The sequence below is a fragment of the Cavia porcellus genome, unplaced genomic scaffold, assembly GCF_034190915.1.
Source record: "Cavia porcellus strain 051 isolate PalLab524CR breed Dunkin Hartley unplaced genomic scaffold, mCavPor4.1 scaffold_28, whole genome shotgun sequence".
In the NCBI taxonomy this organism is placed as follows: Eukaryota; Metazoa; Chordata; class Mammalia; order Rodentia; family Caviidae; genus Cavia; species Cavia porcellus.
Window position 1 is genome coordinate 42,062,264 of NW_026947511.1, and position 13,785 is coordinate 42,076,048.

Consider the following 13,785-nt stretch of genomic DNA (forward strand, 5'->3'; position numbering starts at 1 on the left):
CACCTCACAGCAAGAGCCAGGAAGAGGCGGGTGGGTAGATCTGATAAAATGAGGCACAGGGGCTGGATATTTATGGTAGCACTTTGCTTTAAGCTTTGGCACCTTGGAGAGAACTTTGAAATTAGTTTGCCATACAGGATGGTCAGTGGCAGTGACTTATTGCTCCTGGGCACAGAGCCCATCCCTAGCAAATGACAAAACCCATGAGTGATGGGAGTGAAAGTCCAGGTGCCCCACCGTAGCCATCCCCGCCCTCGATTCCCTGTGAAGAATGTATCTGGGGAAAGAAGAGTGGCTATTAACCCAGAGAGAAGAGGGGTGTGTGTGTGTGTGTGTGTGTGTGTGTGTGTGTGTGTGTGTATGTGTGTGTATGTGTGTGTATGTGTGTGTGTGTGTGTGTGTCTGTGTGTGTAGCCAGAGGGAATAAAGATAGGCCACATGATTAAATAGTGACAGTGGCAGAGGTGTGGCTAAGAGTGGTGGCAGTGGTCCAAGCTCACTCACACATACACTCTCTCACACACACACACACATGCACACACAAACCATGTACCATTTCAGTGCCACAAGGAAAGTGATGGGAACTGGCCCACCAGTCAGTGTCACCTTTTCCCTCAACAATGTCACATCTTCACTGCCCACTTCTCTTTGTCCTCTCTTCTCATTTCCTCCCAGTTTACTGGCAGAACTGGTAATGTTTCCAGGGGACGACTCCTGGCAGGACACACACCAAGCGGGCAGTTTTGGTCACTTCCTGGAGAGAGCTGGAGTCCTCTCCTGCAGTGGTGACAGACACGTCTCTGGATTGGAGGAGGCCTTAGAACATAGGCAATGAGTCAGTGTCGCCTACTCTGTCAGCATGCTGGTCCTGGGCCTGGAGTCTCCCAGGGGACAGGGGTGGCTTTATTTTGCATAATTTATTTTGCATAATGAGCCTAGGCTACAACCAAATCTCTCACCCTAGGGGGGCTGAAGAGAGGCCAGAATTTGTCTTTCTAAGCTCCCTTCATCCCTTCCCTCTCCTTTTCCTCTTCCTCTCTCCAGTCGTGCGAGCGTGCCTGTGTGCATGTGAGTTTCTGTCTCCATGTGCTGAGACAGGCCGGGGAGGGGGATGATTCCCTCTTGCCTGCATAGTTAGCAACCAAGGAAGAGGAAAGCCACTCTCTGAAAGTTCACAGAGCCACAGCAGCCTCTCTTCCCGCTCTTTCTGCCCTACTTCTGGTCAGTGTGGCTTTTCTCAGAGTCCTTTACCCATCAGTAAGGCTCTCTAGGATGAAGGACCAGTCAGGTGAGGGTAGCTGCTCAGTCCTGCCTTCCCTGGGGAGAGTATAGAGCGACCCACCATCCCAGACTGAATCACACCCCTTTTTCATGTCAGGGGGCCCTTTGACAAGACTCCAGCCAACCTTACACCTGCCGATGCAGACCCTGGCGTCGTAAGTCTGTCTGGTGGCGACGTGGGCTCTCGTAACTTTGCCAGGTGATGTGAATTTTGGATCATTGGCACCTTGGAATGTCAACAGTGTCACAGGAGCAAGCCCACAGTAGGGCTGACTGAAGACATGGATGACACGGAAGCTAAGACTCTTGATTGAGGATGTTGAGGAAGGTGACCTAGAGAAAATCCAACACGTACTGTCACTTATATATAGCTGTGCCTTGCCCTTCGTTCCCAGCAGACTTTCATTGAAAGGTGACACTGGACACACTGGAAGCTCCCAAAGTGCCTTGGAACTTTTTCCTGCATCCTTGTTTCTCTCAGTGTAGGAGGAAAGTCACCAGTGATCTGTGGTGACCTGGGATGGCCATAATATCATTTCAGCTGAGAGTCCCCCTGGGAACAACCAAGGAAGAGGAAAGATGATCTCGGAAAGTTCACAGAGCAACAGCAGCCGGTGGAGTTGTTCTCACTGGAAGCCAACCCTGCTGCTGGTCCGAGCTCCCTCCAGGCAGACTGCCCTAAGCCGTTCAAACTCTGGGATTATCTGCAGGAGGCTTCTAGCCCTCTGTGGCCACAAAGAGCTGTGCCTGTGACTTTGGAATAGAGACGCGTTTGTCTGTTTCTAGCAAGACAAGGCTCACACAGGGCCACTCCAGGCCTTCTATTTCCTGCCAATAATTGTCAGAAAATCAGGCTCCACACAGCACCACTGAAGCCTGGTAATGAAACGTCTGCTCTCCCCACCACAGCCCTTGCAGCCAGCGCAGAGAGATGCTCATTAAGTGAAAGGGCTGAGAATTCAATCAGGGCAGGCAGGAAGTAAGCGAAGGGAGCCGCTTCCTGCAGGGACAGAGCTCGCCTTTTCTTCTCCATTTCTCCCCAGCCCGGGGAAGGTTGAGAATTTCCCCAGATGAGGCATTAAACCCAGTTCCAGGATCAGAGTGAGGGCAGAAGGAGCCACACGTAGAAACCTCCAGCCTCTCTGCAGCAGATTTAGTCAGGTAAGGCATGGCCCCAGGTCCCGCTGGACTTTGGGAGAAGTCGAATTCACTGTGGAGGTTCTAATGAAGGCTCTGCACATGCTTCCCATCAAGAAAAATTCTCGATGACACAAACTTCAGCACACAAGTTTAACACATTCACAGACCCCAGAGCTCACCCATGGACTAAGGATTAAGGTAACAAAGACGCCTCTGTTAGACAGAGTCACACATGTCTAGCTCCCCGAGTGCTTAGTGTTTTGGGGGCAATGGCAGTAAACTTATGGCACTGTGCACTGACAATGCTTCTCTGCTGTCTTTGAGATGAATGACACAGTGCCCACCTGCACATGGCTGCCTCAGTCACTTCTGTCACAGGACGCCCACAACTGGAACTTAAAAGGAAGTTTTCAGAGGATTCAGTCCACCGTCAGCTGACGCCGTGGTACCAATGGCAAGGCTGGAAAGACCTAGCGGAAGAGAGCTGCTCAGTCATGGCAACCAGGAAGCAGAGGGAAAAAGGAAGAACCGGGGACAAGAACGCCCCCTTCTCGGTCAGTCTTCCAGTAATCTGCTTTGTCTGCCTGGGCCCCACCTTCTAACAGAACATTCAGCTATGAATTTATCAGTGGATGAACTCCTGGATGGGCACAGCACCTCTGTGATCCAATCAGCTTTCGAGAAAGTTACCTCAAGTACATGAGGCTTTTGGGAAAGATTTCAGGTCTAAAATATCACGGTGATTATTCTGCAGACCTCATGGCAAACACCTTCCCCATCTACCCTCCTCTTCCTTGGAGCATTCAAAGAGTTTTATGCTTCTGCTAATAATCAGGATCGTCAAAATGAGGATTACAATGATGACGATCATTTCCTTTTTGGACTATTTCATCATCCCCTTTGTCTTCTCTAAAAGGATCTGTTTCCTGGGGGAGGGAACCAGCCATGTTTGCCCCACCTTCAGCTTCCCTTCCACACCTGTTAGCAAGTACTTTGTGCATACTATGTGTTAAGCCCATGTTCTCTGGATGGGTGTCTGAACCTGGGTGCTGCTCATATATAACCCCTGCCCACAGTGGGTGAAGCTGCATGCCCACCACTGCACACTTGGCCTTCCCAGCAGGCTTCCAGTAGGTGGCATCCACCATGCACAGCCACTCAGAACCCTGGAGGAGGCTGTCCTCAAGGGGAAGTGCTCCTTCCTCCCTCCCTTGCAATAATCTTTGACATTTAACTTCAGTGCAACTTTCCCCCCCGAGTTGAAAAGACCAACAAAATCGCCCACCTTCACTCCTGTGTCCTGATGTGCCACATGAGATGCAATAGTAAGGAGCGCCTTGTCCCTGAGAATCGGCAATGTTATGGTTCGTGTTTCGATGTCCCCACAAAACCTCATACCATCATAGGTGGGGCTTTTTCAGAGGTGACTGAATGTAGAGTGTGACTGATTCACAGAGCAGTATGAGGATTAAGTGAGCGTGATTACTAAATCAGTCTACTGACTGCTTTAGCACCACCCTAATCCTAGCAGCCTGGATACAATCTAAGGGACAGAAAGATGGTGTCTTGGCTCTTTCTCGCTTTGCTACTTCCTGCCTGCCATGAGCTGTTTCTCCTCTGCCATGCCCCTCTGCCATGCCACCCTGCCTTGGAGCCAGCTGATTATGGACTAAAACCTCTACAGACAGTGAGCTAAATAAACCTTTCCCCCTTTAGCTTTGGGTGTTGGGTATTTTGTCTCAGCAGCAAGAGAAAAGTAACTGAGACAAGCAGGGAGACGCAGAGTTCTGGGTGGGGGAGGGTGCATGTGCAGGGGTCCAAGCCAGAGAAAGGGAGGCAGAGTTAGAAAATAAAAATACAAAAATGTCAGCCCTAGGCAGGGTGGGGTAGAACAGTGCACAGGGACTCTATACTATTTTTACAACTTCTAAGGAGCCTTAAAATATTTCAGAGTTAAAACTTTGTAATTAGAAAAAAACTGCAGGAAGCAGAGAGCTCTGTGATAGTGCTTTTATCACCAGACACCTAAATTCTTCCCAGTTTATTGTTTCACACCTTCAAATAATGCTACCTCTTCAGGGCCCAAGAGGTCCGCTAGAGTTCTACCTACCCATCTGTGCTTCACTCACAGGAAGCAGGGTGGAGCAGGGAGCACGTGTCTTCTGTAAGGGTACCTGTGGGCATCACGGACTACACAATTACTTGCAACCCACTGGCTAGAATTTAGTTCCATTAATTATGCTTAACTACAAGGGAGGCTGGGAAATGTAGTCTTCATCTGGGATTGCCTTGCACCAAATAATACTTGGAGATTTTTAAAATTGCAAATTGGCAGTGGATAATTACATGTTTTTAGGGAATCCAAGGTGATGTTGTTTATAAATATAATGAGGAATACTGAAATCAATCTATTTAATGTACCCATCCCATCACCTCAAATACTTAAATCATTTTTGAGATGAGGCCAGGTGTGGTGGTGCAGGTTTATAATCCTAGCACCCTGGGAAACTGAGGCAGGAAGATTGCAAGTCCAGCCTGGGCAGCCTAGTAGCTTAGCAAGATCCTATCTCAAAATAAAAACAGTTCATAAAGAGCCAAGGATTGTGTAGGTCCTGAGTTCAATCCCCCGAGACAGGGAAAAAAACCAAAATTATGCTGAGAAAGCTGGAAATTTACTGCCTTAGCAATTCTGTAACAAATGTGGAGTGCAGTGGCCTGACCCGTGTTCGGCACGTGCACCTGGCTGCTTCCTATGGCACAGTGGGTCCTGGGCCAGGCAGGAGGTCTGCACAGTCTCTGGGGAGTAACAGCCACCAGCTACAGTGGGACAGGGCTCGTATCCCAGGTGAGCAAAAGAGCACATCCTCTTCCCTGGCCTGCAGCTCATCTGTCCAGCCTCCTTGGCTCCTGGAGAACCTTAGCCAGAGGCATCAGTTTCCTGGCCTTGCATTGTCACCATGGGCAGGGACACATGTGCGATGTGAATTGGGAGAACAAACCAAATCCTCCCATCTTGAGGTGTTTCTGGGAAATAGCCAAGTTGGGGAGAATCCCTAACAACTTATTAGGGACTCAGCCCCTTGGGCAGTATGGAATCCTCATCTAACACACGACATGTTAAGATTTTAGCCTTATGTTTATTTGTTTTGAGTATTGTAGCAAGATAAGCAACCTCAAAGGTGAGAGCTAGTGGAGAAGACAAGGTTTTATTGTCCCCAGACACCCTTCCCGTCACACACTGGAAGCACCGGGGGTAACCGGAGTGCCCTGGAAGACTGCGGTCATGCCCTGGCCCAATGTGAAGCTCTTTAGCTTCAACCCTATGCTGCCCTGCTCACTGCTGGGATAATTACTGTTTCACCCTCCTGAGGCTGGCTGAAGTGGGAACTGAGCTCACTAAGCCTGGGAGTTGTGGACGCACAAAACCTACTGCATCTCTGTGGCAGTGCTTCTTCCCGATCCAAGTGGGAAGGCAGGGGGTGCTGCCCAAAGTGCCCAAACCTAGCCTAAGTCCAACTATAGGGTGCTACTCAAGGAAGGAGTCACCCTGTCCAACTATTGGTCAGCTTTTCCGTTGCTGGGCAAAATACCTGACATACACAGCTTCAAGGAGGAGAGGTTATTTGGCTCACGATTTCTGTCCATGGTAGGCTGGTTCCGAGGCAGGAACATCACAGAGAGAGAGCAGCGCTGAGCGAAGCTGCTCACTGCATAGTGGCCTGGGAGAAGAAAGAGCTGGGGGCAGGGTATACTCCTCAAAGGGACCCCCAGTAACCTACTTCCTCCAATTAGCCCTATCTCCTAATAGTCCATCCAACTAGGAACTCATCAATGGATCCATTCATTGACAGATTGGTGCCCCAACTGATCACCTCTGAACAATGCTCTGATCACACTGTTAATACATGAATCTTTGGGGACATTTCATATTTAAACCGTAACACCCTCCCCAGGGAAATGGCCCCAGGGAAATGCTCAGAGTCACCGATACTCCTGCTTCTCCCAGGTAGGAGCACTGTTGATATTTGGCACCTCTGGCCTCTCCACTCTGAAGCTCTGGGGCACGCTCTCCATTCTCACCCATCTAATTGTCAAATATTATCAGTGCTTACTGAAGTCAGTGCTGTTTGGCCACGGCCTCGTGGACATTGCATTGGTTGGTTTTGGAGCAGGAGGACACAAGGGGGCTGAGGCTTTCTGGATTCTCACCATCTCTACATAGCTCTGAGGCTCTGTTATTAGGAGGACTCCTTGGGCAAGATCTATACCCCTCCCTGGGCCTCATTTACCTTCTCTGGCAAATGGGGATAATGACCACCCCACCCCATCAGGGCAGCAGGAGGCTGAAAGGGGTCAGAGCAGGAAATGTTGAGCTGCTAGTCAACATTCAACCAGCTCTCAGATGTCACCATGACAATGGCAGTGAAGCAGGTGATGATGAAGATGATCATGACATACGTCTGCAGATGTGAAGGAGGAGAACTGTCCAAGCTGAACTCAAGCCAGTCACACCCCGAGAAGTCCACAGACAAACACAAGTTTGAGAACAAATTTGCAGAAGGTTCTAATCTGTGGCCTGCCATCGGTTCATGGGGAAGAAGACACAGGCAGATGGCCGTGGCAGCCAGATTGGAGAAGGAAGCAAGGCGGAGTGTGAGGTCCATTGATGTCACAGCATCCCAGAGACTTTAAAGGTGACTTATGTCCAGATTTACATAGGCGAAACGCAGGCTGAAGGTGTGGACATAGTTTGCCTGGAGTTAACCAACAGCTGTGTGAGGTCTGTTGTCTTGGAGGGAGAATGTAGGACTTTGTCACGATGAAGGACATAGGGCTGTGTGCCAGGGGCCCGTCCTCAGGGAGCCCAGGCCATCACCTCTCTCGGAAGCTCCCGGTTGAGGGAGAGACCAGGCAGCTCTTACTTCTGTCATTTGACCTCTGCCCTGGATGAAGATAACCTGGTATCTTCTCTGTGCCCAGCCTCTGCCTCTCTTGCCTGGGTGGAGTCCTTGCCTGAGTCCAGTGGACTCTGTCCAGTCTCTGTACAGAGCCCACACAGCAGGTGCCTAATAAACACTGGTAGCTGCTAACTAATGATTCAGCTCTGCGAAAACAGTCAGTGATGAAAAACCCCGATGAAGCCCTCGGGCAGTGACCGCTGTGCTGGGGTTCCTAAAAAGCCTGTTGTGGTCAGAGAAGAGGTTGGGACCCTCTCCACTCTGTGGCTCCACAGTTGGTGGGCCGAAGTGCCTGAGTGGGTTGTGGGGTGACCTTTATGCCGGCAGGCTTCCTTCTTTAAAAACTCCACCTTGGCATCCTTGCCCTGGGCCGGGAGTCTGCCCCCACCCCGGAGCACCCAGCCTGAGCCTGGGTTGAGGAGCAGCCAGTGGGATAGAGGGCCAGTCACTGCCCCTGGTCACAGTGCAGTGGCACTGGCTCCTCCCCATGCAACCTGCAGTAAGGCAGCACCTCCCCAGTGGGTGGCCAGGTCCCTCGGGAGGGTGCAGCTGTCTGAGTTTGCTCAGCTTTTCGCCCCAGCAAGCTCCAGTCCGTGCTCCACGGAGGCTTGCAGCTGGGGTGACCAGGAGCTGATTGAGGGCAACTGCTTGTGAGTAGGAGCCAGGAGACTGGCTGCAAAAAGTTCCAACCGGTAATGGCCCTGCTTGGGGAGCTGACAATGTGCTGAAGTGTCACTCGTGAGGGACCTTGGAAGTCCTCACAACCGTCCCTTTTAACAGATGCTGACATTCAAGAGGCACTGAGAGGTCTAGCAACTTACCTAAGATCACACAGCCCAGGAGAGGCAGCGGATCTAAGCTGAGGTGAGTCTTTGGCCCCAGGCAGCGGCAGCACTTAAATCCACTTCAGACAGCACTTCTCAGAGCAGGCTGCCTTGAAAAGGGGCTGAGTACCCCCCACCCCCCATTAGACTCGCCCATCTCCAGCCGCAGGACCTGGGATCTCCGTTCTCCCTTGGAATGTCCTCATCCAGACACCTGGCTCTGGCTTCTGGCTCCCTATTCATTTCATTTAAGGCCACCTCCTAATGAGCTGGGCGAGGTGGCTCACGACTGTAATCCCAGCACTCAGGAGGCTGAGGCAGAAGGATTGTTGCAAGTTCGAGACCACCTGGGCTACAAAGTGAGCTCAAGGCCAGCCCAAATTGTATAGTGAGACCCTGTCTCAAAACAAAACAAATTCCATAGCTTGCCCTATCTTAGGCTTCTGCAGAACTTCATGACATACTGCCTCTTCTTGTCCCTCCACTCTGGGACAGTGTCACCTGAGATAGGATTGAGCAGATCTGAGCGGGAATTTCAGTTTTTGTCCCACATCATTGAGTTTCCCAAGCCTCCATTTCTCCATCTGTGAAATGGGCTGAGGGTAATGCATAACTCAGAGGTTTGAATGAAGTAATGAATACCAGACACTGTCCACACCGCCCTCCTCCCTGGGGTGCTGTTATCCCTACACATGCTTGTAAGCTGCTCCCGGAAGGGGGAAGATGTCCCATCTCGATGCCCTGTGGCAGATGCCAGACAGAGCGGGACTACATGGTTGAATTGGTGCCGCTAAGTCAGGCAGGTCTCCACATCTCTGGGGCAGGCAGAGGGATGCAGGAGGGAGCAGTGACTGTAATGTTCTGGACGAGCTCCCTGGGGGAGACAGAAAGAGGAGAGAGATGAAGCAGACGGAGGCGGAGGGAAGTGAGGGGCAACACATGGACGAGAAGGGAAAAGAGCCCTCTTCAGATGTCAGGCTGCAGAGACACCACGCTTCACGCCCCACACAGTGAGGGCAGTGGGGGGGGGCGCCTGGGCTGCTGGGGGGCTGGGGTGGCCTCAGACATCATCGCTCTCCACCCAAACCTCATCAAGTAGAGCCGGAAATGAACTTGACCTGATGACTACCTGCCACCCCCGACCAGCCATCTCCCCGGATGGGGAAGCTGAGGCACGGGGAGATCCAAGGCTGGAGCAGTGCAGGGCCTTCCTTCCTTCCTCCTGGTCGTCCTGGGCTGCGCCCTCCAGCTGTGTTGTAGGTGACAGCCAGGATGCTCGTGTTCCAAAACGAATACAGACAACATTAGAAATTCGGGGAGCAAATCCCAGGTTAACGGAGCCTGATGTTTGCAATAAAAATTTAAATGTGTCACCCTGGTGGCGCCCGTGGCTTTCATCTGATCAGCTTGTCAGTAGCTTGGAAAGCTGGATTCTGTTCGTGGCCAAACCCGACTGAATTCACATCGACTGCCGTGACTGTGTGCGGTTTATTCTTTCCAACAGACCATCTCCCTGTCCTCTTCCTCTTTTGTCTCCCCTCCTTTCTTTTATTCTTCTGAGCAGTCGGGAAAGTGGAAAGGAGAGACAGACGCTCCCTCTGTGCAGGTTATTTTCCATTTGCTCCTCTAAATACATTCCCTCCTGGAGCTGGTGCTGCCCTGAGCCCGAGGCTGCTCTGTCTGGACAACTGTGCAGGCCGTGACCTCTGGCCACTGGGGCAGCGTGTGAGCTGGGGTGGGCGACGTGTCAGTCCCTTGCCTGGACCCTCCCAGGGTCAGGGCATCCATGCTGGGCATCTACACTTGGCATCTTTCACTGAGGGCCACAGCCCCTGGTGGGCATCTCTTCTCCCATGGCTGTGCCAGCCAGGCTCCTGGGTGTCCTCTGCCTTGTGCCTTTGAGCCTTGTGGTGAGAGGGGACAGGCCCCCTTCCGCTACCAGTCCCTGGCTGCTGCATCTCCCTTTCCTGGCTCCCCTAACCCTGCCCACATCTGAGTCCTTTCATTAAACCTGCTTCTGGTCCCTGGGTCACTGGGATTCCATCATCTATTTCCCCACAGGACCCTGATGGTTAATGTGTCCCTCTGTCCCTCCTCCCCAGAATGAGGGGGACACAAAAGAGCAACATAACAAGGAGAGGACTGGGGGGCTGGCCCTGTCCCATTTGCCTTTGTCAAGTGAGGAAGGATGGGCTTCGGGGCAGTGTCTGCAGTCTGCATGGGGGGCTGTGACATCTCACACTCTGTCTCTGAAGGTCCCCACAGTCCTACCCCGTGTCACATCCTGCTCCGTTAGCAGCTCCTTCCAACTACCCCAGAGCTCGCTGTGCTGTGTGAGGTGGCCTTGTCCCCACTGCAGCTTCTTTCTGTGACTCTTTTCTGCCTAGGAAACTCTCGGTGGCTCTAGAGCTGCAAAGGGAGTCCCTAGTGTGGAGTCCTCTTGCCTTCTTCAGGATGCGGCTCTTGGAAGCAAAGCCTTGCCAGCAGGTGAGGACAGACTAGGCACTGCAGGAGCAGCCAGGTTCCCTCTCTCCTTAATGTGTTCCTCCCAACAGCAGCGCCCTCCTGCAGTCCAGTCAGGAGGCATGAACCCACAGCTAAATGCCCATCAAGAAGCAAACTCCATTTTTCAAATTCTTTGTGTGTGTGTGTTTGAATAATTGTAGCTGTTATTAGGAGACCAAGATTAAATATGCCACATTCGATGTCAAATAAGCACATGACCATAGAGCTGGGTGACAACCGCAGGCCACTGTGTGGAAGGGGATGTGGTCCTCAGAGTGGCCTGCACGCTTTCACAAAACTCAGCATGGCTGAGACCTTGATGAGGCCCAGCCACACAGGACAAGGGGGGTGTCCTCCAGAGCCCCCCAAGAAGGAGGACAGAGGATACTATAAATCATCCTCAGACCCAGAAAATGGGGCTGGGACACAGAAAGTAGGCAAAACCCTGTCTCTAGGGAGCCCCAGACAAGCCCCCTCCTCAGGGGAATCTCAGGGGACACTGCCTGGCTTCAGGGAGCCCCTATCTGCTGGGAGAAGGACAAGCCCTACCTCCTAGTGTGACATCTGGCTCAGATAATTATGGTCTGTGAGCTTTAACACCATCTTGCCTGGACCTACCATCCAACCTGGGTAGCTTGAATTTAAAAAACCACTTTTAATTTTAGCATTGAGCAGCCCATAAGGAAGAGAGTAAATCATAGAGTGCACATTGCCAGAGATGAGGTCTGGATTATCTGCTGCTCTGGTCCCTCCTCCCCACCGCTCTACCTCCAGAGGGGTTGAGGGAGAGGCCTTGTACCAGGAAAGGCAGGGTGCCCTGAGTCACCCTTGGGCACTGTGATCCAGAGTGGGAAAAGAGGTCAGGCATGGGGACGGGGAGGCCTGGGGCTTCCTGCGCGGGATTGGACCCTGTGCGAAGGCCTCAGGGGCTGGATAGGCACCCACACAGTCACTGTCACCCTCTGACCTAAGAAGGAGGGAACCTCTGCGTTCCCAGAGCTGCTTCCTGCCTGGGTGGGAGCAGAGTAACTCCGAGGCCCAGATTGATGACAGGAGCTGCCAGCCATGGGCCATCTGCGTCCCCAACACAGTGACAGATCACCGGCACCCATGGAGATTAACACATTCGAAGTCGACAGTATGGCAGCAAATCGCATTTGCTCTCATCAAAGCTAACAAAGCAGCCAGGCTTCCTCTCCTCCGCCCTGGGTCCCCCTCACACCCCTTCCCGGGCTCGCTGGGACTCCTGACGGATGGCTGCGATAGCACAGCCGCCCGGCCGGAGCCCCCTGAGCCCTGCCCACCGATCGTGTGCGGGGGAGGGAGCTCCCCGTCCCGGGAAGCTGCCAGCTGAGGTCGTCATCGCTGAGGACACCCGGGTTTTCATCCCAGGTTTTATTTCCCCACATCTCACATCTCCACAGTGGCCCGGCTGTGGTAGCTTACACAATGCCGGCTATAATTAAGAAGTTCGCCTTGGGCAGGATCCTCAGAAGTGGGGCAAGGATTGGAAATGGATTTGAGTGTTAAGTAGTTTGTCTGAGTGGTAACTGCAGGGAACCGGAAGGGAAGTAGAGGAATGAGATGGGGAAGGGAAGGAGGCCAGGAGAGGCCCAATCAAAGTGCAGGTGACTACAATGGGAAACTGAGGCTCAGCTCCTCTGGGGTCCACTAGGAGCCAGTGTAGAACCTGATGGGTTCCGCCCGTGTGAAGCGCTGCCAGGCTCAGTGTGGCGCCTGCCCAACATGGCGCCCTGCAAGGTCCTCCCTTTAACACTGACTTCCGCGTTCTTCTTCCAAACCCGAAAATTGAACTCCCTGCTGCGCGCGCATGCGCCAACATTCTCCCAATCAGCTGCAAAAAAACGTCACTCTGCCCGCCCCTTCAAACTCCACCCCTGTCAAAGTGAATAAAAGCGCCAGGCTTCTTTGTCTGCCCCCAGGGGATCTCGTACTCTACTGCAGTGTGCTCCTTCCTGCGATAGAGGCCTTTTTCTTTTTTCCTTTCTTAGCTCTTACTTTTCTACTGCGCTGAGGAAAACTCAGCATGTACCTTAGGATCCTTCAACCCAAGAGGCGAGGAAGTCAAAAGTATGCTATAATGTGATCAAAAATTACATATCTAAATTTTTATTTAAGGGGAAGGGGATCCTTCCTCTTCCTCAAATATACTTATCCCATTTTCTTGTACTTTCTAAAACAACTCTGGAAGGACTTTATTGTGAGTACCTTTAGCTGCTCTGTCCTGGCTGCCTTGGTGTTATGAATTGATTCAAAGTGTCTCCCTCTCATGGTCATTTTGACTTTGGGGAGGAGCCAGAAGTCACATGGTGACAGATCCAGAGACTAAGGTCGATGAAAACACACCATGATGTTTTTATTTGACAGAAATGATCATAAATGTTTGATCAGCACAAGATGATGAGAAAATACGGTGAATATTTAAATTTTAAAAACTATGGCAGCGAAGGACATGTCACCATGAATCCTGTTGAAAATATTCAAAATACTTCCCCTCACTTCAAACACACTTATCTCATTATTCTTGGCCACATATCTCTTACTGTAATAAGAGTTTTTAAATTTTTGAACATAAACTATATTTTTCAATCACCCCTGCTATTTATCCTGTCTTTCTTGCCAGCACTGGTTGGGGACTTCTCAGGGGACCTTGTACCCCAGCAGGCCTGGCCCCCCTGACAGGAGTAAGCATGCTCTGCAGCAGGTCAGACGGGTGCCGGGGGGCCAAGGGCTAGGATGCCACAGCATCACTTCATTCATTCATCCCTCCCTCAGTGACTCGCTATCCAACACATCCTGGGCATAGTGGACGCCAGGCCCTGAGGGCACTCTTCGGGCTTCAGAGATGAGCAAAGTACAGCCCCTGCCAGGAAGGGGTTCACAGGGTGGAGGCAGCAAACACATGATTCCCTCTCTGCACAGCAAGGGGTGCGATGGGGTGCAGGCAGCAAGAGGAATCATGCTGTCATGGAGCGAGCAGAGGATATAGGTCCATGCTTAGTAATGTGGGTGACAGCTGCTTGTCTTGTACAGTGGACACTTAATAAATAGAGCCC

At 51.8% G+C, this 13,785-nt stretch overlaps 1 protein-coding gene across 2 annotated transcripts in view; it reads left to right on the forward strand.

Annotated features, from left to right (window-relative positions):
- The window catches only part of Lrfn2 (leucine rich repeat and fibronectin type III domain containing 2), a 142,431-nt gene that overhangs the window by 98,203 nt on the left and 30,443 nt on the right, over positions 1-13,785 (forward strand). The window contains exon 2 of one of the 2 annotated variants that reach the window (XM_003473662.5): positions 8,160-8,243. The exons of the other annotated variant lie outside the window; for it this stretch is intronic. The gene's annotated coding sequence lies outside the window, so the exon portion shown is untranslated. The remainder of the gene's footprint in view (positions 1-8,159; positions 8,244-13,785) is intronic. 2 annotated transcript variants of the gene reach the window in all.